The 25,477-nt window shown below is 47.3% G+C and overlaps 1 non-coding gene across 1 annotated transcript; it reads right to left on the bottom strand.

Annotated features, from left to right (window-relative positions):
- Positions 1-24,965: 24,965 nt before the first annotated feature.
- On the bottom strand, positions 24,966-25,099 carry LOC141421779 (small nucleolar RNA SNORA51). The gene has a single exon (XR_012446487.1). It is a non-coding gene; the product is annotated as a small nucleolar RNA SNORA51 (small nucleolar RNA).
- Positions 25,100-25,477: the final 378 nt, after the last annotated feature.

The raw sequence follows: 25,477 nt of genomic DNA, 5'->3' as shown, positions 1-25,477 counted from the left end.
TGCAGTGAAGGGAGGGGCCCTGCAGTGAAGGGAGGGGTCCTGCAGTGAAGGGAGGGGCCCTGTGGTGAAGGATGGGCTCTTACAGGCCCGGAAGGAACAGAGGCAATGAAACCGGGTCCCTGTATCAGCTGGCACAGCACACACAGGGTGGAGTGTCTCAGTGACAGCAAAGGGAGGCACATTTCAAGAATGGAGTTGGATCTTGATAGTTAGCTACTTAAAGGGAAAGAGATGTTTTATATATCGCTGACACCTCCACCTCAAACACTTTTCTCCATTCTGATTCTTTCAATCCCTAATTCTCATCAAAAGCCACATGCCAGCCCCTTCCCTCACCACTTCCTCTCCCACCCGGGGAGCTTGACCCTTTCACTAGCGGCCTCCCATGTCAGGCTGGCTGGCAACACCAGGATGACATGAACATAACAGTAGGACCAGAAATGATCCCACACCTCAGGGGACTTGAATGGAGACTGATTTTAACCCACGTTCCAGCCTCACACACCAACTGAAGCAGCATGTAACTTTGCCTAAGTGATCCTTCATCCACCTGGTGCTACTGGTGACATCAGCCCCTGCTAGCAGCTGCCATATCTTTGACTAAAAATCCCAGACAACAAATCAAATATTACCTTAAAAATTTATTAGGTGTAATAAACTTGTCCCCCAAACATGGGGCTCCTTGTGGAGCTGGGAATGGATTAAGCCAAAAGGAGACTGCTGGCCTGAGGCCTACTGAACACTGGGGTGAGGAAAGTAGTGTAGCCTCGCCCGTCTCACTGCACCCCACGATGCCTTGTGCAAGACCTCAAGGCTGTTGCAAGCACCACTGACACATTTATTCAATGAAGGAGCATGGGTTGCAATTTCACAGTTTCCTGCTCCCAGATACTAATGGGAGACCACAGCTCCCTGAAAAGTCACACACACACACACACTCCCCAGCTCAAGTATTTTGGGAACCCCACCCCCCACAGAGAGGTTTCACAGAGGCTTACACACAAAAACAGCAGCCATGGGGTGTTCCCACTATCCCCTCCTTGCTCTGAGCCCTTCCACCACATACAGCCCACCTACCTGGCATTGCCCCAGCTGAGAGGCGCCCTGTGTGCCCGGCTGCTGACACCGCCTTGTAGATCACCCTTGCATTCCTGGGCACACTGACAGCTGACTCTAAGGGCCAGGAGTGTGTGATATCCTCAAGGTGTTTCAGAGGGCTCAGGATGGAAGTGGAAGGGAACTCACAGTCACATCTGTCCTCAGTGTGGGGGGAGTTTGAGGACCAGCCCTCTTCTAGATGTCAGCCATCCTGAGCTCAGCAGAGCTGAATGAAGGACATTTATGTTCTTACTAGGTTCCTCACCACCAGATACCCAGTCAGCTGCACGGTATCTGTGACCTGACCTCTCCTGATCCCATCAAGCCAGGGGTTTTTGGTAGGTGAATTAGATGGACTCGCAGAGGCTAGAGTTCCATCAGGCAGAGGAATCAAACCCAACAATAAATTCATCAGAAAAGTACATGCATTTAAAGTGTTGGTCAGTAATCTTTTTTCTGTCACAGGTCAGAGAGTGAATATTTTCTGCTTTGCAGGTCACACCTTCTCTGTCAGAGCCATTCAGTTGTGTCGTTGCAGTGTGATGGCAGCCACAGACCACATGTCGATGTATAGACATGTGTTCCAATAAAACGTGACCTATAGCCAGGCACTGGTGGCTCACACCCGTAACCCTAGCAATACAGGAGGCAGAGATCAGGAGGATCGCAGTTTGCCAGCCCGGGCAAATAGTTCATGAGACCCTAGCTTGAAAAACCCTTCACAAAAATAAGGTTGGTGGAGTGGCACAAGGTGAAGGCCCTGAGTTCAAGCTCCAGTACCACCAAAAAAATAAAAGTGACCGATGAAAGCAGGTGCAGGCTGGATTTAGGTCATCGGCCATGGTATGCTAACCCTTGGTTTAGGGTCACATCAGCTGGTGCCATAAATGAGGAAGAAAATGTACAGCTAGAGTTCTCCTTAGAAAAAGCATTTCAGGCCAGGGGGCAGCTCACCTTTAAGTTTGGATTGAGACCCTGAGGCTCCTCCCACCATGGGGCTCCAGCATCACGGAGGTGGGTTGCTACATGTGTCAACATGGAGTCCTTGGAATTGCAAAAAAGAAGGGGGACCTGCCATTGGCTGTTCACCTGGAAGTGTCCTTGTCACTCCCCTCAGATGCAAAGAGCACTGGGAAGAACTCTTTCCAGCCACAACACCAAGCAGGGGCTGGGGAGCACAACCTTTGACGAACACCTGGCTTACAGGTGGTAGGTAAGTTACAGTTGTCCCTTCCTATCCTGGGGGTACATTCCAACACTCCCTGGTGGATCTCTGAACCTGCAGGCAGTGCCACACCCTACATATAATATGTTTTTGCCTATAGATACATACTTGTGATAAACTTTTCCTTACAAGTTAGATACAGTAAGGGATGAACAATAACTAATAATAAAAGAGCAATTATAACAACACACTGTAATAAAGGTTATGTGAATATGTTCCCACTCAAAATAGCTAATTTACTCGCCCTTCTTGTGATGACGTAAGATGACGCAGGCCTATGTGATGAGATGAAGTGAAGTGAACAGTGCAGGCCATGAGGCTAAAGCAGAAGGAAGATGGTCAGCTTCAGGAGGTCCTGGACTATTGTGCCATGATGATGTCAAGTGGGTAGCATATACAACATGGACACAATGGACAAAGGGATTATTCATGTTCCAGCAGGTTGAAACAGGATGACACAAGATTGCTTTTCTCTGTAATTTTCCAATTAATATTTTGAGAAACTTGAGAAAGCAAAACTTGGGATAAGGGAGGGCTACTGAGGCAGACACACTGACAAGACACAGGAGAAATGCTCCAGTCTGGAAAGAACTGAGATTTTGAGGGAGTTGCTGATGTCCCTTGGACACAAGAAATTGGAAAGGGCATTCCTACCCGGAGCCTAATGAGGGGGGAGTGTGGCTTGTAGAGGGTGAAATGAAGGAAGCAGGAAGCAGGTGGAACAGGGGGCTGGAGCAGAGGACTTTGTGGGAGCAAAGGCCTCATCTCTAGGACAAAGGAAAGCCAGAAGGGAGGGACATTATTAGATTTGCACCACAGAAAGATGATTTTTTTCTGTGGCTGTCTGGAAGGTGGCAGAGAGGAACAAGATTAGAAGCAGGGAACTCAAAGAGTTGTTCCAATATTTACAAGTAGTGGGAGGGGGAGAAACACAAGGGAAGGAAGATTCTGGTTGGCTTTAGGAGGTAAGTGCATGTAGCTAATAGGAGTTGTACGAATGCAGTTTTCTGTGTTGAATGACTAGGTGGACGTGGGGGACCATCAAAAACCAGAAAGCTGAGAGGGATAGATTTGGGAGCTAGATGTGTTTTCTGGATATACTGAACTGTAGGTGTCTGTGGGGGTGGGTGACTTTTTGGGACGTGCTGAATGGAAGGTGTCTGTGGGACACTCTGGTGATGGGTGATTGCTGGGAAACCAAGGGGAGGCCAGTAAAGATCCGGAAATCATTTTTCAGCTTGAGACAGCAGGACCTGAGCCTGCCTGCCCAGCCCCTGGCCAAGGCTTGCACTGGGGAACCGTCTGGAGAAGAGCGGGCCCATGGCACAGCAAGGGGATATGTCACAATTTACACCACGGATATTGATTTCAAACAGGTGGAAAATAGGAGAAGGGCGGGGGCGGGGGGGTTAGACAGGAAGAAGACCTTGACACCCATTCATCAGGGGCTGCAGATCAACGAGACCAGATGTGGCTGCACTAAAAATGCAAAGAATTTCCTAATACATCCCAAAGCTGAGAAGAGCCTGTGAAGGTCAGGACAGGCAGCCTGGTGTTTCAGGTCAGACGGGAACTCTCAGGCAGGGATGTTGAATGCCACTTGCCGTTTCCAATTGATGACAGGCAGTGTCAGACATGCTTACAATGCTTGCATGGAGGGCAGGAAAGTGGCCATGGAGAAGCAGCAACATCTGCACCCACGGGTCCCGCTGTTGGGCCCCGGGAGGAAGGCTGGTGATCCAGACACTCTTACCACCCCGCTGGGGTACTTGAGATCTGGAAGCCCAGGGTTCAGGTCAGGCCAGCACACGTGCTCCAGGCCAGCCATCCAGAGACCAGGTTTCCAGGGATCCCCACCTGGCCTATCTCATCGTCCCCACGCCCATGCATAGGGGCTGCTCCCATGGTGGCCTGGAGACAGCTAAAGAATGTACCTGGCCCCTACTCTGGGTACAGTAGGGTCTCAGCCCAAGCATTGGCACAAGAACCAGTATTAAACAAATCATTTTTTTCTCCACTACTTCAAGAATGAGGGTATGCTGGATTAGAGCCCTGTTGGGACCCCAAAGCCCATGATGTATCTCTCTCGAACTGGACTGTCCTCAGGGTCCGTGCCATGGCTGGTAAGAAGGGATGGGATTTCGTTCTGAATCCAGCAGAAACTAGAGTTATGACATTTGCTGTTGTCACAGTGAAGCCTGGTGTCTTGTTAAAAATGCAGCCCCTTGGCTTGTTGGCCTGGGATCCAGCTGAGTCTGCGACACACCTGAGGACAGACAAGGGAATGTGGGCCGAGAATCCCTTGAAAGGGGCCTCAAAGTCAGCAGCCCGTTATGGTGTTCCCCTTCTCCTCCGCCCCTTTCCCACAAGAATCCAGGAGACACTGTAGCAGGGACACTGCTCTATGGCAGGTGTCAGCCAGCTGGAGTTTTAGCTTACTGGCCACAGGAAAAAAAGGGTCTCAATAGTGGGGTCTGTATTCAAGTCCCCAAAGCACCAACGAAGACAGTCAGTAGATGAGGGTGAGTGAGTGACTAAGTGACCATCTCCAGGCCACAAAAAGCACTGCAGCTGCTGGACCATAGCCCCCAGAGGGAAGGGACTCTGCCGACCTGGGCCTACAGGTCACAGGTGCCCAGCAAGCATATGTACGAGAGGAGGGATGGAGGAAGGGCTGATGGAAGAATACTGCAGCAGGATGGAGGGAGAGGGAGCAGGCAGCCCCAAGAGCAGGCCTTTGGTAGAAAGGCGTAGATTCCAGGCTGGGAGACCCATCCTTTTCCAGGGTGGCCTGTGTCAGTGGTCCATAGAGGAATCCCCATCTCAAGTGCTGTGTGGAGCCTGGTTCTTCCCCCCTCAAGCTCTGGGAGTCCTTTTCCGTAATCATGACTTCATGGCACCATGTTCTTGCCTCTTTTCCCACTCCCTGGCCAGGCTGGGGCCTCCATGGGCGGAGCAGTTGTAGCCCCCCAGTCCAGTCCTGGGCAGGGTCTGTAGGGTGCTCAGGACCATTCCTTGAGTGAACAATAAAAGATGTGAGTGGGCTTTGCAGATCTTTGGAGCTGGGGTGGTGGGAGGAGTGGGATGGGGCTGGGTGAAAGAGGATAGAGGCTCAGCTTCCTCTTCCTTTGCCCCCCACAGGCCCCCTCATCCTGAGCGACTGGGCCCCAGCAAGGGAGCCGGCAAACCAGCAGCGTCCTGACTGCCGGGACCAGTGACTCAGCCGCCATCTGTTATTTAATGAGAAGATGACAAGCCAATTGGCGTGTTCCCCCCCTTCTCTTTAATATGGCAAATCGAAAAATGTGACTTTCTTGATCTCTATTTTAATGATTCTGACTTGCTCACTCTCACTTCTTTTCGTTCTGCAGTAAATAAAGCTGGGATTTGCCCAGGAATCCCTCCTGGAGACTCTTCTGACTTGTTTGGAAAGTTTGGGCCTCTTGTTAACAGCAAGGAAGGCTTTGCCAGGGTTTTGTCCTTCTGGCTCTGCAATGGAAGGGGTCAGTTCCAGCTCAGGGCTGCTCTTTGAATTACAAAGCAATAGAGCCAGGCACCCGGGCACTGGTGGCTCACACCTATAATACGAGCTACTCAGGAGGCAGAGAGCAGGAGGATCACAGTTCAAAACTAGGCTAGGCAAATAATTTGCGAGACCCTATCTTGAAAAACCCATCACAAAAAAATGACTGGTGAAGTGGCGCAAGGTGCAGGCCCTGAGTTCAAACCCCAGTACTGAAAAAAAAGCAATGGGGCCCCAGGGAAGTCATAAAACCATGGCCTACTTCAGAGGGGACAGGCCATAGTGGTGAGTGACAAGATGGACAAGATGGCTTTGCAGGACAAACAAAGCCAGAGGCTGCACTATCCGGGTGGGAAGACCTGGGACCCTGCAGCCAACCCTGTGTGACCGGGGCAGGCCTCTCTGTTCTCAGTCCCCACGTCTCAGTCTGCAGGGAGGTCTGGCTGGTCCTGGAATTCCTGAGGTCAGTGCTACAGTTTAGGGCTCATCTGGACAGGTTCTTTAAAGGGCTGGCTGATCAGCACATGCCTCTGCGCAGAGGGATCATTGTTTAAGAGGGACCCTGCCCACCTCACGGGCCTGTATTACACAGCCTTGGTCAAGTTCCTGTGTGTGTTGAGTGAGCCCTGAGCTTACATCCATGCACTGGGAAGGGTAGTTGCACCTACCTACCCTACCGAGTCCTGAGGACCACATGTGTCATCATGGAGGTGCCTTGCCCCTGCCCAGGATGTGACAGCCTTGAGGTGTGATGGCTGTCTCTTCTCATGCAGAGAAGCCAGCAAGACAAAGAGCTGAGCTGTGGTGTAGCTCAGCCAGAGAACAGAACATATCCCTGTGACTGGGGCTGGGTGGGTGACCCCTTCACCTTCCTAGATCCCACCTCTCTTGATCTTCAAGTTCTAATGTACAGGGAAGCCCAGGTCCCAGGAATTTTTTTTTGTCACAGTTTCAAGCTCCGGGGGGCCACACAGTATGGCAAGAACATGTGTTTGGAAGTGGAACAAACCAGGGTCTGAAACTATTTGTCAGCTTAGGTGATAGACCCTTCTGAGACTCAGTTTCCCCTGCTGTTCAGTGGGGGCTGAAATGCCCACTCGTTGCATGAAGTGAGATAAGTAAATGAGAAGTGTCTAGGCTACTGGATCTGAGAGACTGCCTGATTTTCCTGGTTAATGGCAAGTCCATTCCGTGCCTGCCTCGTTGCTGTGCCCCTCTGCTCCCACACAGAGCCCTCTGCCCCTAGAGCTGTCCACCAGCCCCTCCCCCATCTGGACAGAGGGCCTGGGGAGGGGAAGCTGAAATGCAGCCACGCGCTCTGCCTCAGTCCAAAAGCCATGCTCACGTGACCATCGTCAGTGGATTGCTGAAATTAAGCACAGATGGCTACTTTGTTGTTGTTCTTTGAACTGACAGCTGCTGGTATAAAAATAAATTAAATTAAATTTCACATAAGTCAGACTTTTTGTATTTTTTTTTTAAATAATCTAAGTTTCTCTGTGTTGTTGTCGTTAAATTGTTTTCTTTCTTTTTAACATACGGAGGCAGAGAAAACTCCAGGGCAGTAGAAACAAGAATTATAAGGAGATACTCCACCGTGACCCCAGGATTTGAAGAAAAGTCTCATCCTTCCTTCTGACACCCACCCTCCTCGACATTCTGAAAGGCCACAGAGCGATGAAGTGAAAACCTTGGCTGTTCTGTCTTTAGAGCTGAGGGTCAGGAAGCCAAACAGTCCTGGGTTTGAGTCCAGGGTTGGCCACCCACTAACCACGTGATCACAGGCAAGTCCTTTTGGTTTACTGCACCTCATTTTCCTTAATAGGGGAGATGTGTTCCCCCTCAGGATGGGGCGGAGACCTTGTGCCTGGCTCCTAAGTACTCAGAAGACTTGGCTGAGTAGTATTAGATGAACTTGAGTGAAGAAAGCATCTTTACGACATGGATGGATAGTCATGAAGAGTTGATAAAAGTGTATGGGAAATAGACTGGAGGTGTGGCTCAAGCAGTAGAGTGCAAACCCCTGTACTCTACTCAGAGCCCTGAGTTCAAACCCCAGTGCAAGCACCACCCCCCACACACAAAAGAGAGAAGTCTCTAGGCCTACCTGTCTCATAACAGGTTCTTAAAATTCACTCCCCCATAGCTGGTCTCACCCACCCACTCCCGTCCCCCTTCCTCCTCCCTACGTCACACCCTGGCTCCTGGCCAGTACTGGGCATAGCCATTTGCGCATAGGAGAAGGGGGAGGCTTAACTGAGGTGCTGAATGGGCATCTCAGTTCGTTTTTGTCCAGTCCTCCTCTAGACATTCCCTTCTCCTCCCCCACGGCCATGCCAGGAGTAGCCTGTTATTGAACAAGCTGCCTCTGACTACAGCTGACTGGTCCACCGGGAGCACCGGGAGCACGGGGAGCAACGGCCCTGGGAAGCTACGCTGCCCCATTTCCTGCCATGTGGAAGAAGGTATTCTGGAGAGATGGCATACGGCCAGCCAGTGCACAGGATGCACCCCCACAGCACCCTCACCCTTCCAGAAGTTTAGATGTTCACCGGGTCTGTCACCTCTCTTTTGCCTACCCTGGCTCCACTTTAGTGGCTGCCACTACAACTGAATTGCTGTTAGTTGCTCGCTGACCAGTGGAGATGCAAGAGTACACTGTGACCACAACAGTTTGCAGAGTGCCAAGGACAGGACAAGGAAGGGGTCAGATCACATGCTCTGGGCCCTCCCAAGAGAGAAGCAGTGCCAGCAGGGAGCATGGGAGTTGCCTGAAGGAGGCAGCACTGGAACTGAGATGGAAGGGGCAGGGTGGCTGCGGCCATGAGGAGAAGGGAGGCTTCCATGCAGAAGAAGCAGGGTGAGCAAGGGAGCAGAGAGCTCGGAAGCCATCCGTGTGTATGAAGGCTAGGGAGGCGAGCAGGCTAGACCATGGAAGCCGAGGTGCCCCATAAGGAAAAACTGCTGGTCTGCGGTCAGGGATGGCCAGAGCACCTGCAGCCGCTGCTGTTCCTCCTCAGGCTTCTAACTGGCCCAAGCATTATTTCCCACTGGGGTGGGATGCCTGGGCTTCAGAGTCCTTAAGGATGAATGCTCCAGGCTGCATTTCCAAGTAGCCAGGCTAACTGGTGGGATGCCAGGCTCTCTGGTATCCCTGTCGCTTTACTTGAAGCTCCTTCTTCTGTCCCCAGGGAGGCAGGACCGTGTGGGAGTCAGGACCACTTCTGGCTTCCAGGTGAAACCAGGCAGGAAGCTGTGTGGCCATCAGCCAAAAGGCGACCTAGAAGTAAAGAGGCCAGGATGGAGGGGAGAGAAACAGGAGAGGATAGAGGGCTTAGTACCTGGATGGGTGTGGGGAAGAGGGAAGGAAAGAGGAAGGTGAGTCCAGGTTGACACCTGTGGCTGGGGGCAGAACCTGACTGGGTAGAAAACTGCTTCCTGGTTGATTGCCTATGCCCCTCTACCAGGCTGGAACTCTGCATCTCCCACGGAGGCCTCTTCCCACACTTCTGGGTCAGAGGATGTCAGGGCAGCCCGGTGGATGCATGGAATTATTCACAGAGGGTCTTAGGCTGGGAAGGAAGGTAAATTTCCCAGAAAGACCTTCCCGAGAACCTAAGGTAGGTCCAGGGCAGTCACGTGGCCTTGGATAAGTCCCCCACCCTTCACTGGGCTTCTGGTTGACATCTGTCCTATTATGTTCAGGCTGATAAAGCAAACACATGGGTGGCTTAGCACACAGTTCCTGAGGCTGGCACATCCAAGATCAAGGCACCTGCAGGTTCAGTGTCTGGTGAGGGCTGCTTTCTGGATGGCTGCTCATCCTTTCTTTCTCTGTATAAAATTATCTCTGGCCTCTCTTATATGGATGTCAATCTCATTCATGAAGGCCGTGGTCTCAGGATTTGTCACCTACCAAAAGCCCCTCCCCATGCTATCACCTTAGGGATCACACTTCAATACACTCAGTGCACAGCAGCGTCCATGAAGCAATGTAGATCGCTAAGAGCAATGGCTTTCAAGTTTATTTTTTTTAAGTAATTGAACCCTCGGTCAAATTCCACAGCACCCTCTGTGTGTGTGGAAGTTACTGTCCCTCACTGTGCTAGTGAGAGGGGATGAGGGTTGTTAAGCATTCCTGTACTGAGTAGCAGCACTGTGTCTGGCCCCTCCTCCTCCACCTCGCCAACCTTTAGGGAGTACAAAGGGGGAAAATCAGGGTCCCTGAATCCCAAGGGTGGGAAAGAGATGGAAGACACTTGAAAGAGAGAGAGATCCTGGGAGGGAAGTGGGCTAGGAAAGGCACAGGCCCAGCCAATCCTGAAAATGAGTACCCAAGGCCACAAATTCACTGAATGATGGTCACCATGAGACTGATGTGTTGAGACCCAAATCTGTGGGGTTTGCTGTCAGCTGAGCTTGGCCTGGGGAAGAGGGACACAGGCCTCCTCCCTTGAGGTTCCTGGACCAGTCCAGGGTCTGAGCCACAGTGGCCCTGCATCCTCCACCAGATAGACAGTAGGTTATGGAAACTGGGTCCCCCCCCACCTCCATCAGGAGTGCAGGGCTCAGAACAGATCCTTCCTGGAGCACAGAGGAGGAGAAGGATGGACTGGTGGCCTTTCAGAGTTTGGGCCTCTAGGCTCAGTCAATTCTGGGGAAGGTGGAACAGGGCCCAAGCTGGGGACATACACAGGCTATGACGAAGGAACTGAGGCTACTTCAAAGGAAATGACAAGACACAACAGTTTCATTCAGATGGAGGAGCACTTCTTAGTTTTATACTAAATACAAGAAACTGTAGCAGCTTTTGTTGAAGAAAGACAGAAACCTATCCCTGCACCCACACCGCCCACTGCCCCCAGCAAGGTGGTCCCCGTGAGTCCCAGGCCTAGTAAGTTCTGATCCTCCCCCACCTTCCATGCCCCACCTCAAATTCCACTTTCTCCAAATTTCCCCTGCAAAGGGCTCTGGACTAGCAGACAGAACTCTATGGTGCCTAGTCCCTACTCTGCCACTTGGTGACCAGGCAGCCTTCCAACAGTCACTTTTTACCAGCATCACCTGATAGAACAGGGCCTTCTCTCACCCTATGACATTAGCCCTAGCCCAGAGTCCCCGGCAGTGGAGCCACTGGGGCCCACCTTGGGGGACCGCTGCTGCTATCAGGCCTTTTGGTAGTCTTGGTGTCAGACCCACCTCCTCTTACCTCTCAAGATTCACACTGATAGAGCCTTTCCCAAGGAGGGCTGATATGTCCATCCAGTTGTTTACAGACGTGGTGTTTATGCTTTTCAATAAAGAATGGAGGGGAAGCCCGGCATCAGTGTTCACGCCTGTATACTAGCTACTTGGAAGGCTGAGATTGGGAGGATCACAGTTCGAGACCAGCCCCAGAAAACAGTCCGAGAAACCCAATGGCCAAAATAACCATTCTGAAATGGATTGGAGGTGTGGCTCAAGCAGTAGAGTACCTGTTTTGCAAGCGTGCAGCCCTGAGTTCAAACTCCAATCCCACCAATAATAATAATAATAAAATGTAAGGGAGAGGAAGGAGAGAGGTAAAACCACAAAAACCTGGGTGTCCCAGGTTCTAGTTTCAGCTCTGCAAGTTTTCTGTAGGACTGAGGTTGAACACATCATTTCCATTCTCTTCACCCTAGACTCTCAATTCATCTTTTTAAAAATAGAAGTTGGATCGGGTGACCTTTCTGATCTATAACAGCTGTGACTTTCTCCAATCCTAAAAAACCTGTATGACAACAAGGATGATGACAAGTAGCAGTTGCAACTACCATTTTAGGAATGTCCACCTGGAGCCAGACCCCAGAATAATAGCTTGCCACTTAAATGTGACAGCTCCATACCACTTTACTACCCATACCCACAGGTCCAGGGCTGTCAGTCTGGTTCTGTCTATAACACTGCATTAAGTGTCCATTCTAGCCAGGTGTGGTGGGGCACATCTGTAATCCCAGCTACTCAGGAGGCAGAAATTGAGAGGATTATGGTTTAAGGGCAGCTTGGGCAAAGAGGTCAAGAGACCTCATCTTAACCAATAAAGCTAGGCATGATGTACAAGCCTGTCATCCAAGCTACTCGGGAGGCATAAATATGAGAATGGTGGTCCAGGCTGGCCCAGGCAAAAAATGTGAGACCTGATCTGATAAATAACTAAAAGAAAAAATGGCTGAGGGCATGGCTCAGGTGGTAGAGTATCTGCCTAGCAAGCTCAAGTTCAAATCCCAGTACTACCAAAATAAAAAGTCTCCTGCTACCTCACAGGACTCAAAAACCCATGAACACAGTGCCTGGAACCCCAAATATCAGGCCATAGGCATCCTGCAATCCCATCAGTCAGAAGGGAAGAACCAAGCCCTCGAGAGGCTTGGTAAGACTGGCTAAGTCTGTGGGAAATCTAAGGGAAAAGGTATATTCTAACATATGGTAATGGCCTTTTTGCTGGCAGTCTCCAGGCAGTGCAGAGTGTCACAGGATGTCAGACAGAAAGTGCACTTGTATACTGATCTCTCTCCCTCTTCTTATAAAGCCACCAGAATTAATCACTGGGCTCCATCCTGATGACTTTATCTAATCCTAGTCACCTCCCAAAGCCCCCCCATCTAAACCTCATGGTTGGATTTAAATTTCCACCCCTTCATAGGTCGTAATGGGGGTTAAACTCCATTGTGAGAGTCAGGAACACAAAGTACATTCACACCACAGTGTGTGACCAATGATTACAGGTACATCTGACAGAAACCCGGCTCAGAGAATAGGAAAAGGTTTCTGTCACTTGGGACAAGCTCCTCACCGTCTGAGCAGATCTCTGGCCAAGACAAGGCAGACAGACCTAGCTCTGCCACTGCACCTATGGCCAAGGTACTTCAGTTCTCTGAGTCTGTTTCCCCACCTAAAAATGGGGGGCAGGGGACAATGGCTACCTCCCACTGCAGAGACAGCAGATGCCCAACTGGCACAGTTGAACAGTCCCAGGCACAGGGTGCACACTGTTGAACAATCAAGGGTCACCAAGGACTCAAGACCATGGTATCTCTCAGGCTTACTGTGCCCAGGTACCCTACAGACTCAGAAGTCCTGGCCAGGACAGGGCCACCCTACTATCATAAAGTCAGGCCCTGGGGAAGGGCACGAAGACCAGGACCAGGACCAAGCCCCTCCCACACAGGGCTAGTCCTCAGGACTGACACCCCAGTCATGTGACCAGAAGAGCCTGGCAGCTGCCCGTCCCAGTAGCACCAAGAAAAGAGGATTTCAAGTAAATTAAAAACAAGCATGTGTGTTTCTCTTTGGCCCATCTGTGGCAGTTTCTCGAAGCACCAGCTACTGGGAAGGGGGGAGAGCGGAAGTAGAATGACTCTTGGAGAAGCTGGAAAAATTAGCAATTAGGAAGGAAAATTGTAATGAGAAAATGAGCCTTAATAAGGCAAACACAATACTGCTGTGGCTTTTTTTCTTGCTCTCTCGCCGCAAACAAGTGGTGACTTCATGTCTGGGTTTCTTTGCTTTTCTGTGGCAGAGCCAACTGGGAAAGAGCTGGAGAAAAATGTCTCCATTGTCCCTAAAAAAGAAGACTCCTATAACTGTGATGAGCAGGGGGTTCTTACCAATTGCCATGTATGGAACACCTAGGCTGCTCTTGGCTCCAGAGATGACACCTGGACCCTTCGTTAGACAGTAACAACCCCATACTCTGAGGGGCTTAACAGAACAGGAGCATCTCACTCAGCCCGGGTTGGCAGGTGATCTCAGCTCATCATGGAGCAGGCAGAGTCCATGCTGATCCATGTCCCCATGGTTGTCATCATGGGGTGGGGTGGGGGTGGGTATAACAGTGAATTTCACTACTGTTTAAAGTTCTCACCCAGAAGAGACACTCACCACTTAGATTCGCAATTTCAATTACCAAGGAAGTCACTTGGTCATGCATAACTTCAAGATGGCACAGAATTGTGTTCCAAAAGTGTGCACCCAGAAATGCGTGAGCAGTCCTGGTGAGTTCACATCTGTGCTATCTTACCCTCCCCATAGTCCCATAGTAGATAGAGAGCAGCAACTAATGGTACCATCCCCACCTTATCAAGAGAAGACCAAGCCTCCAATTCATCCATTCATTTACTCATACATTCATTCATTCACGTGTTCATCCAGCCTTGGTCACTTTTACATTCATTCAACAATGAAAGATGTCTTCCTGTATTTTGTTCAACATTCAGTCAACCTGCAGGGCTGGGCACTGGGGTAGTGCAGTGAGTGAACACATACAGTCCTGCCCTTGTGAAACTCACGTTCCAGAGTGAAACAGACAAATAAAGAAGCAAGTGAAAAACAAAAGAAATATGAGGATTATGAAGACTAAGGAGGAAATTATTAAACTGTGAGATAAACTCGAATGAATGAATGAATAGACATATGAGCTAGGAACATCTTCTAGCCTTCTCCTTCAAGACTGAGTGGCTCAAGAGGTAGAACACCTGTCCAGCAAGCATGAGGCCCTAAATTCAAACCCCAGTACCACCAAAAAACAAAGACCCAACTTGAAAGGCCAGAGCTGGGGGCAGTGGGGAGACAGAGAAGCACATTGTAGTCAGAAGTAGGCAACAGAGTTATGTTCTTGGGTGAGTTACTTCACCTGTCTTGGCCTCAGTTTCTCCATCTTTCTCAAGAGGATGTGAAAGCTTACCACTGAGGGTATTACACACTTTAGAGACAGTTTACATAAAATGTCCAGCATACACCAGGAACCCAGCACACCCTCGATAGACAAGTGATCGCACAGTGATTGTGGCCAGCCACAGAAATATGATAAGGTGAAAGGAAGGGGGCCTAGGAGCCCACTCCCATGCAAGGAAAACTGAGCACACGACCGGATGGGGGTAGGAACCCACTCCTGCTGGGCTGGCTTTCCAGATCCTGCATTGGGGAGTCTGGGTTTCCAGAACCCTCAGCTCTGGGATCCCAAGCCCATGAATTAATGCCTTTAGGGACCAGCAGATAGACACTCTCAATACAGATGCAGCTGCCTCTTTATAAATATTAAAGCTGATCAATATCTCTGGGCCTTGCAATATATAACTTCCGCAGTCTGTCTATGAAGGCGTGAAACTCACCAGGAGTGACAACTGCTGAAAGTCTATACCTGGCCCGCTGTCACTGCACAGCTTCTAGTCACCTCCAGAGATCTGATATTGGTCCTGGTCCAGGGATCTCCTGAGGTTCTCATGTGGGGTGAGGGCATGATCTGGAAATTCATTCCCAGGGCACTGGCAGGGTGCCAGAAGCTGCTGGGAAAGGTAGAGAGCTGTGCCCATTCATGGTGGGGACACACAAACAGTGGCCACCCAAAGGAAATATCTTGGATGCCCTAGCAAATAGCCATCTCTGAGCATTTGTAGCTCTCCCATGAGGGGTTCTGATTGGCTCAGGTGGTTGTGCCTGTATGGGTCATTCCTATTGGGCAGAGCTCACACCCTATGAGCATCTTTGACTCTGCCCACAACTCTGATCCAATTAGCAGATGTCTGCCTGTTGGTGTGGCTGCCCTGCCAGGAATGAGGAGTGGCACTGTCCAAGACTCTGAGTCTCCACCACCTATGTACTGGCAAGAGCCCGGGGCAGGGGCACTGGGTTGGATGCCTCCACCACTTACTTCCTGGTGATCTTGGATGAGTCAATTCCCTTCTCACCTGCAAAAATGGGGCAAGTAGATGAGAAAGTTGCTCCTGGGCCTTCTCTGACTTCCTCACACACAGGCCCAGAGACTGCTTCTGGCCGGTTCTGGCACATCAGAAAAGGACAGCCACCGCCTTCATGGAACTCAAGGGCACCAGTGGAGGGAAGAGCAGAGGGGAGTGGAAGGGGGAGGCCAGGGGGAAAGCCCAGACCTCTGACTGACCCCCACCTCATGCCTATCTGGTCTCCATCTGGCTTTTCAAGCTTTGCACCAGCTAGCAGGGCCTCAGCATCATACTGGCTGTGGACAGCTGGCCTCTCTCTGCCAGTACTTGCGTTAAAGTCCAGACATGCGGCTGCTGCACAGCCCTCCCACCATTGAGCCCATCCTTCTGCCCCTAGCCAGGCTGCCTGCACAGTTAATGGGAGTTGTAACCTCTCCAGTGCCTCCACGTAGAAAGCAGTGGTGTGCATAATTCATGGTGGTCCGGGTCTGCACAGCTAGGCTGGGCATCCGCCCACAGTTGGATGAATGTGACGCAACGGAAACGCGCCCCAGGAGTGGCCTGCCTGGAACTGTGGAGCTGCAAGCCCCCCGTTGAGCACCCAGGGGCTAGAGGAGAGGCCAGGAGCCACACTTCTCTGTGTCCGAGCTACTTGGGGTGATAGGGTAAATGGAGATCAGTCGGCTTTATTATTGGCAGTAGCTTTGCTGGCTCTAAGTCACCAGCCCAGCTTAGGAAGGAGGCTGAGCAACCATGAGGTTCTCTTATTACCTCCAACCATGCCCAGCTGGTTGGGCACACGCGCACACGCACACACACGTACGCGCGCATGCGCGCGCATATACACCAAGTACCAGCTCCATAAGGGCAGGGATCTTCGTGCTTCATTGACTACTCTTTACTCCATTCTCTCTGTGTCTAGACTAGGGCTAAGTGGGTACTGTAGCATGTACTTGATCAATTCTGTATTGTTGATTGGCTGAAAGGGTCCAGGACCTCAGCAGGAATTAAAGAGATGGTGTGGTAGAGTGGAAAGAGAGAAGGGCGTGAATCCTAATTCTACCATTGACTAGCAATTTAAGCCTCCCTCTTTTAAAATTCGAGCCTTTATCTCTTTCTCTGTAAAATGGGGCTAACTAGATTTTTTTTTTTTTTACAGATCCTAATGGAGAACCAATGGGTTGGGAAGAGAGGCCAGTCAAGCAGCCGGCAGGGTTGGCAGGGCACCATACGGCCACCTCAAGAACCAACAGGAGGCTCAGGAACCCGTGGGTCACAGCTGGAGGAAATTTTTGTCGCACTCCCACTCCCGCCCCAGCCAGGGGACATTTAGCAAGGTCTGGAGACATTTCTAGTTGTCACACTGGAGGGATGTTAAATGGTACGTATTGAGTAAAAACCAGGCCGGGGATGCTGCTACATGTCCTGCAGTGCACAGGACCCCATGACAAGGGATTACCCAGCTCAAAATGCAAGTAGGGCTGAGGTGGAGAAAGCCTGATCTAGACCAACATGGGCATTCCAAGCCTCACATTCTCCATCCATGCGGTGAGAGGAAGACATGGAAATCACACAGGCGGACTTGAACTCAAGCCAGAGCCTGCCAGTCCCCACACCTCCTGGAGTTCAAGGGGAAGCTGGAAAAGAGGGGACTGGAAGCAGGGGTTGCCTCCCAGTTCAGAAAGTGTTGTTCACAGTTCAAAGAACTTTCCACTCTCTCTCTCTCTCTCTCTCTCTCTCTCTCTCTCTCTCTCTCTCTCATACTGGGGATTAAACTCAAGCCTTGCACTTGCTAACTTGAGCCAAACTCCCAGTGTTTTGCCTTTACTTTGTTTTTCAGAAAGGGTCTCACTAACTTTGCCCAGGCCTGCCTTGAGCTCCATCCTTCTACTTCCTGCGTAGCTGGGATTATAGACATGTACCACCACACCCAGCTCTGTTTCTTTTTTAATTGTACCTTTAAGGACAAAGCAAAAAACCTGGCATGTTTTTCTAGACAGGCCCTGTCCCAGAAGGGGCAGAGTGAGTTCTGCACAAGTGTGACACCTCATGTTTTCTAACTGGTAATGCCAGGCTCCAGAACTACCTCTATGGGTATAGCTATCCTCAACTCAACTAGCAAAAACACTTTGTCTTCCTTCAAAAAAAAAAGAACTATCTCTATGATTCTAGAACATCAACTCTGAGGTTCCAGAACTGCTTATCAGAATTCTGGGGCCAATGACTCTCTGATTCCAGTATATTCTGGAATTATGGCACTTGAGAGCCATCCCAAGGGTGTAAGAATGCCCAGGTTCAAGAGTGAAGTATGGACTATTGTATGCGACATCTTGCTTAAAGAGTCAGTTTACACTGACCTTGTGGGAGCTGACCTGTACAGAGAACCAGGCTTGTCACCTGACAGATGTGGCATGTTTGAAGTCACATGGCTGACCACAATGCTGAAAACAGGCTGTTCCAAAATCCAGGCTTTCCTACTGGAGGTCAGCTCCTTGCAGGGATTGTTCCCTGCTCCAAAAGGCCCTTCCAGGCCTTGTGTACTGGGACAGAATTCTTTAGCACTTGGGGTTTCCACCAGTGGGACACAGCTGAGCCATTTTGTCCAGGAGTCTGGTTGGATCGAGCCCTCATGCTCAATAATGCATCCCCCCAAATGAGGACATCCATCAGGTGGCAGAGACAGCCTGCGCCCCCTCCTGGGTCAGGCCAGGACGACACATCTGTCCGCCTCTCAGAGTCCTGCAGCTTCCCAGCCCACAGGGGCCTTTAGTGAGAGAACAGCTCCGCCAGCCCTGACAGGCTCATTCCTCTGCCTTACAGCCTGAATATTCCATGGGCCTGAATAATGCAGCTCTCCCCACCGAAGCAAACCAACTGGTGCTGCTGAGAAATGGGAGAGAGAAGGGGTGGTGGGTCCTGATTGTTTTTTTCCCAAAACTGTGACTTCTTTGAATGACAGCTGCAGACTCCGGGGAGGCTAGGAGGAGGCTTGCTAGACAGCACAAGTGGGGTCAAGACAGCATGACCTCCCCCCCACCAACCTCTGTGATGTTTGAAGCCCATGCATATTGGAAACAAAAGGAAGGCTAGAGCTAGACTAATCCAGGTTCAGATCTCAGCCCCCACAACTTCCTAGTGTGGCCCTGACACGAGTCACTTACCCTTGCTGAGCCCAAGTTTCCAAATTTGTAAACTGAAAATACTGACGCACCAAACGAGGCTGAATGGGGAAAGAGTGAAAACTAGAAATTTCAACATTCATTCGCTCCTTCCCCACAACCCCTACTCTCCCTCCTTCTCTCCCTCCACCATCTCCAACTCCCCACCCCACCATCCTCACCCTGGCCATCAGCCTTTACTGCCCAGGTGGGAAGAACAAGAACACTTTCTTCCCTTCTTTTCTGCACAATTCTCCTGACAGCTTCAGAGAATATATTCAGCCAACAAATTTGGGGATTAGAAGCCAGGCATGTAGCTCATACCTGTAATCCCAGTACTCAGGAGGCTCATGAGCCCAGGCCAGCCTGGGCCACATAGCAAGTTCAAGGCCAGCCTGAGCTATGTAGAGAGATCTTGTCTTAAGACAAACAAAATGGGAGAGTGGAAAGAAAGACCTTCCCGAAAAACAATTGAAATAACTGACCTTGGAAGGTAAGGATAAAATGGAGATTCTAAACCTTGCATCCAACTTCTGTCTTTAAAATCTTTAGTTTTTTAAATGTAAGAAAATAGAACATGCTTCTGATAATTATTCAAACAATAAAAGCAGATTTACACACCTAATGGCCTCTCCCACCCCTGCCTATAGCCACTGTCAACAGTGTGAAGGGATGGAGGGATCTTTCCTTACCATTCCTTCCTCAGTCACGTGCAGAAACAAGTTAGTGCTGATGTACAGTTGTTCAGTGCATCATTTGCCAGGGCTACAGAGCAAACACCACATATTGAGTTATTTAAATGATATGACTTTGTCATCTCATAATTGTCTGATCACAGAGGTCCCAGATACCAGGTGTGGCAGGGCCACGCTCCTCCCTCGGAGGGTGCTAGAGAAGGATGTGTTCCAGGCCTCTCTCTGAGCTTCTGATAGCTCCATCAGTGTTTATCTGTCTGCAAATGCAGAAGCCTGGCCCACTCCAGTATGACCTCATCCACAACCCCATTTCCCAGGACTCTTGGAGGCCCTGGGGGTTCAGACTTAAACAGATGAATGGGGCAGGGGCACAATCCAGCCCATAATACTCTGCACCTTTATTTTTTCACTTAAGCATTTAGCATGCAAATCTCACCAGGCCAATATATTGTTCCAACTCATTCTTTACAAAAGTACAGAAACTAAAACCAGATTCATTGAGATACAATTCACATACTATACAATGATATAATTCAAATTCTTTTTAACATATTCATACATATATGTGCAATCATCATCACAGTCAATTTTAGAAAATTTCCATTACCTCAAAAAGAATTCCCAGGCTAGATGTGCTGGCTCACAACTGTAATCTCAGCAATTAAGAGGATGAGAAAGGAAGATCTTGAATTCAAGGCCATCCTGAAATACCCAGAGAAAGAAAGAAAGAAGGAGAGAGAGAGAGAGAGAGAGAGAGAGAGAGAGAGAGAGAGAGAGAGAGAGAGAGAGAAAGGAGAGGAAAAAGAAGGCAAGGCAAGGAAAAAGGAAAAAGAAAGAACCCTATACCATTTAGCTATGGTTCATCCCCTTAACTCCTTACCTCCCACCACCCCCCTAGCCCTAAGCAACCACTAGTCTTTTCCTTTCTATCCCTATAGATTTGCCTGCTCTGGAGATTGGATATATGTGGTCTTTTGTGGCTAGCTTCTTTTACTTAGCATAACCTCTTCAAGATTCATCCAAATTGCAGTACATACCAGTATTTCATTCCTTTTTATGGCTAGAAAGTATTCCATTGTGTAGGTATACCACATTTTGTTTAACCATTCATTGGTTGGTCATTTGGACTGTTTCATCCTTTTACCTGTTATGAATGATGCTATGAAAAAATCCATGTACACGTTTTTGTGTGGTTGTATGGTTTTATCTCTTGGGTAGATACCTAGGAGAAGAATTGCTGAGTCACATGATAACTCTAAGTCCAATCATTGGACAGTTTTTAAAAGTAACCTTCCTGCCAGCAATGCATGATGGTTCCAATTCCTCTATACCCTAGTTACCACTTGACTTTTAATGTAGCCATCCTGTTGGATGTAAGTGTATCACCTGTGGTTTTGATTTGCATTCCCCTGATGACTAATGACATTGACCATCCTTTCAAGTGCTTGTTGGTCATTTGTGTATCTTCTGTAGAGAAATATCTATTCAGATCCTTTGCCCATTTTTAATTGGGTTATTTGGCTTTTATTATTAAGTTCTATGAGTTTTTGTATAGTCTACATACAAATTCCATATCAGAATATGACTTGCAAATATTTTCTCCCATTCTGTGAGTTGCCTTTTCACTTTATTGATAGTGTTCTTTGAAATCTAATTTTTAAAAATTTTTTGATGAAGTTCAATTAATCATTTCTTTCTTTTGTTGCTTATACTCTTGGTGCCATACCAACTGAAGTCATAAAGATTTACATTTTCTTCCAAGAATTTTAGAAGTTCAGTTCAGTTTGTTGCTTGGTTTAGTTTGGTTTGGTTTAGGTCTTTGGTTCATTTTGTGTTAGCACTGGTGAGGGAAAGGCCAACTTCATTCTTTTGCACGTGACTATTCAAGTTATCCTGGTGCTATACACTGAGAAGCCCATTCTTTCCTCATTGAATGTATATTCCTGGCACCTTTGTTGAAAATCAGTCCATCATAGACAGCTTTCTTTATGCTCTATCAATTCTGTCGTGATACCACTACCACACAGTCATTGCTGTTGCTTTGCTTTGAAATCAGGAAGTATTGGTACTCCTACTTTATTTCTCTTTCAAGGTCCCTTGCACTTCCATATGAATTTTAGGATCATCTTGACAATTTTTACAAAGAGATCTGTTGGCGTCCTAATAGGGATTACACTGAATCTGAAGGTAATTTGGAGAATCTTGCCACTTTAACAATATTAAATCTTCTGATCCATGAACATGAGATGTTCATTTAGATTGTCTTTAATTGCTAAGAGTTTTATTCTGTTTGATACTGTTATAAATGGGATCACTTTCTTAATTTCATTTTCAGATTGTTCTGAACCTGTGTGGTGTCAGCTGTTAGCCTCATGGGATGCCCTTGTAACTGACATGTGTTTTTTCTCTCTGCTTTCAAGAATTTCTCCTTGTAAGTGAGAGTAATGGAAAGGATTGAATGGACCAAAGTAAAGGACACTCACAGTGGGGGTACATTGAGAAGCTCTTTTGAACATCAACTTAAATATTAGTAATGAAAAATAGGACTGTAAAATAGTTACAGTGTGAGTGAGGGGTAGTAGTGGGAGTGAAGGAGATTGAGATGATGGTATATGGTTGATGGACTTCATATACATATATGAAATAGAATGAAGAAACCTCTTTTAATTGCTTTAAATGGGGCTGGGAGGGGCAGAAGGGAGAGACGATGAGGGTGATGTAACTAATACACAATATAAGTCTAATCAGAATTGTCACTATGAATCCCCCCATATAATAAATATATGCTAATAAAAAATTTATTTTAAAAAAAGAGTTTCTCCTTGTCTTTGGCCTTCACTACTTTTACTATGGGTCTCTTTTCAGTTTCCCTAGTTAGAGTTTGTTGAGCTTACTGGATATTTAGATATGTTTTCCAATAAACCATCACTGTTTCTTTGAAGTTTTTCACTGCCTTTTCTCCTCTCCTTCCGTACTCCCACTACACTTAACGCTGGTGTTCTCAGAGATGCTCCCAGATTGCAGGTTGCATTTGCTTCTCCCTCTTTGGATTGCATAATTTCTATTATTCCATCTTTTTCAAGCTTGCTAGCTTGCTAATTTTTTTTTTTTGAGTTCAAATCCACTGTTGAGGTCCTCTAGTACATTTTTAATTTAATTATTTTAGCTTTTTTTTTTCTTGTGGTACTGGAGCTTGTATTCAGGGCCTTCACCTTGAGCCATTCCACCAGCCATTTTTTCGAGATAGGGTCTCATGAATTATTTTCCCAGGCTGGCTTTGAACCACGATCCTCCTGATATCTGCCTCCTGAGTAGCTAGGATGACACCAATTCCTGGCTAATTGCTTTAGCTTTAACATTTAGTATTACTCCATCTGGAATTTTTTATATGGCATGAGGCAAGTATATAGCTTTTTCCTCCAAGATGACAGCAACTGTGTCAAAACCATTTGTTAAACTAACTATTCTTTTTTCTTCTGATTGAAATAACGCTTTCATCAAAACTAGGTCCCTAGATATATTTGCATCTGTTTAGAACTTTCTTTCTTACTCCTGTGATCAGTTTTCATTGATTTCTGTGCCAGTTTCCTATTTATTTTATCAGAAAGAATTTATAGGAAGTTTTATTGTCTAGTTGGGCAGCTTTCCTTTACTGACCTTTAAACTTTTTCTTATTTATCCACATGAACTTTGAAATTACTTTGTCTGATTTGCCATCCATAAAATCTGTAGCAATTCTCATTGTCATTGAATTAAATAGAATATGGATTAATTTCAGAATTGCTGCCCTTTTAAATGATACTTATCTTCCCATTCAGAAACACTGTCTCTTTTCATTTATCCATGTTTCATGTTCTATGTTTCAAATACATGGCTTTCTTCTCATTGTGAATGTGATGACTTCTCTTTCCATTTCTGATTATTTCTAATATAAAGAAAGCTATTTTGCTGGTGTTTATTTAGTTAGTATCTAGCCACCTTGGTTTTTTGTTGTGAGTTGCTTGAAAGTTTTAGCTACACAATTATATCATCTATAAATAAAAACAGTTTCTTTACTTCTTCATATACTTAGATAATCTTTGTTTACTTTATATTCCTATTGTATTGTTTGGAATTGTGTTAAACACAGTGCTGGTAACAGGCATCCCGCTGTTGGGCCTAGCTTTAATAACAGTAGCTTCAGATTTTCCGTTTGTTCATTCATTTGGGTAAAAGGGTTTTGCATCTTTAAGTAGTTTTCTGATATTCAGATCTTAGGGGAATATAGTATTTAAAAGGGTGTGCTCTAGGTCAGGCAGTGTAAGTCTGAATCATAAGTTACTTACGAGATTGTAACGCTAGAGAACTCTTGTCTTCTTATTTCCTCATCTCTAAGGAGGGGTACTAGTATAGGCCCTACAATTATTGCAATGGTTACTCTGCTCCTCTGTCTCCTGACTTCCAGAGTAGCAAATGAAAAGTGTGATTTTTAACTCATAGTCTCATAATAAAGGAACTTTTTTTTTTTTTGTCCAGAGTCTTGAAATACTTTTTAAAGTTTCCTCTGGAGTTTCACCAGGTAAATCCTTCCTGGAAATATCATGTGCCCTTTTTGACCTGGAAATGTTTGAAATTCCACTGAGAGGGAAAAAGCAGTGACCCCAGAATCCCATGTCCAGTTGTGACATTATTCATGTACCAGTGCCAACAATTACATTTTTAAATAATTCTAGCCCCTATCCAGATCAGTTATTGATGATAACATGGAATCATGGGAATTTCATACTGGTGGAAGTCTAAAATTACATATAATAAAATTGAAGAAATGAACACCCTGTGATATACCAGTTCCACCCTAGTTATCTATCATAATGGGTGCTGGTTCATGAGCACCAGATCACTGGCCTTTGAAAGGAAGCACTACTAGGATGGCAAAAAAAAAAAAAAAAAAATCAAAACTGGAACCATTCAAACTTCATCAGCAGAACAAATCTATAAATTGTAGTGTAGTCTTAGGACAGAGGCTACATGTCAGTGAAAAAGAATGAGCTGCTATGCAGACAACAGAGATAGTCCTAAAAAATACCATACTTAGAAAAAGAAAAGCAAACATACAAAGTTGCTCAAGTACATGAGATTCAAAACCCTGCAAAATTAAACAGTGTAATCACTCTTAAGGCCAAAAAACAAGCAAGAGAATGTCAGTGGACAAAAACTAGGGTGAAGGAAAATTGCCTGTGAAGGAAGGCAGGAAGAGGTCTTCAAAGTTGATGCAGTGTCAGTGTCCTCAACTGGAAGGTGGAGTTGTAGGGTTTATAGATTGTCACTCTTTATGTATTTATGCATTTCCACAGATTCTTTTTTGTACAGTCTCACTATTTAAGCAAGTATTTCATAAAGAATAGGCAGAGTGAAAGTGGAGATGGGTTTGCTGTGAAAAGGAGCAGAGAAAAGAGGCAGGGGTAGGGGTGTGGTTGGGATACGGGTGTGCCAAGTGTGGAGTAGAGGCTATCCACCCACAGGGCACTGTCCAGAATATTTCAAACATAATAAAACTGATTCAAGTAGGTCTTTTTTATTTTTCATACCCCATGTCTCCCCATTCATAATACAGAGCAGGCACAGGGCATGGGATGAGGTGTAACAGGGTAGATTGACTTTTCTTTGCCTCCTCTTTCTATGTAGTCAGTATAAGAACAGCCTGTGGGAAGCACCAGGAGGCCTGGTCTACTTTTTATTATCTCATGAACTAGGAATTTTGTACAATGTTGGTGATAATCTGCAATCTGAGCTCTAAATCACTGCCTCAATTAATGTTGAGTTTTAACAATAATAGCATAATTATATATTTATGCATATGTGTGAGCTTCAAGTAAGCACATTTTATTACTTATCCTTTAATAAGCATTGAAGTCTACATGGAAATAAATCCATTGGCCCTTGAAACACCAGACTCAGCTATACTTAGGGGCTGGTCCACTTGTCTGCTCTCTGTCCCTACCCAAAGACAGTCTGAGACTTTCTGAATCCAGTCCAGGGCCTTCCACAGGACACTTGCCCTTGGTACCCCTGCCCTCCTCCAACACCAATGACACAAGGCC

The sequence above is a fragment of the Castor canadensis genome, chromosome 3 (assembly GCF_047511655.1).
Source record: "Castor canadensis chromosome 3, mCasCan1.hap1v2, whole genome shotgun sequence".
Classification (NCBI taxonomy): Eukaryota; Metazoa; Chordata; class Mammalia; order Rodentia; family Castoridae; genus Castor; species Castor canadensis.
Note: the sequence above shows the minus strand (reverse complement) of the source record. Positions and strands in the feature narration are given on the sequence as shown.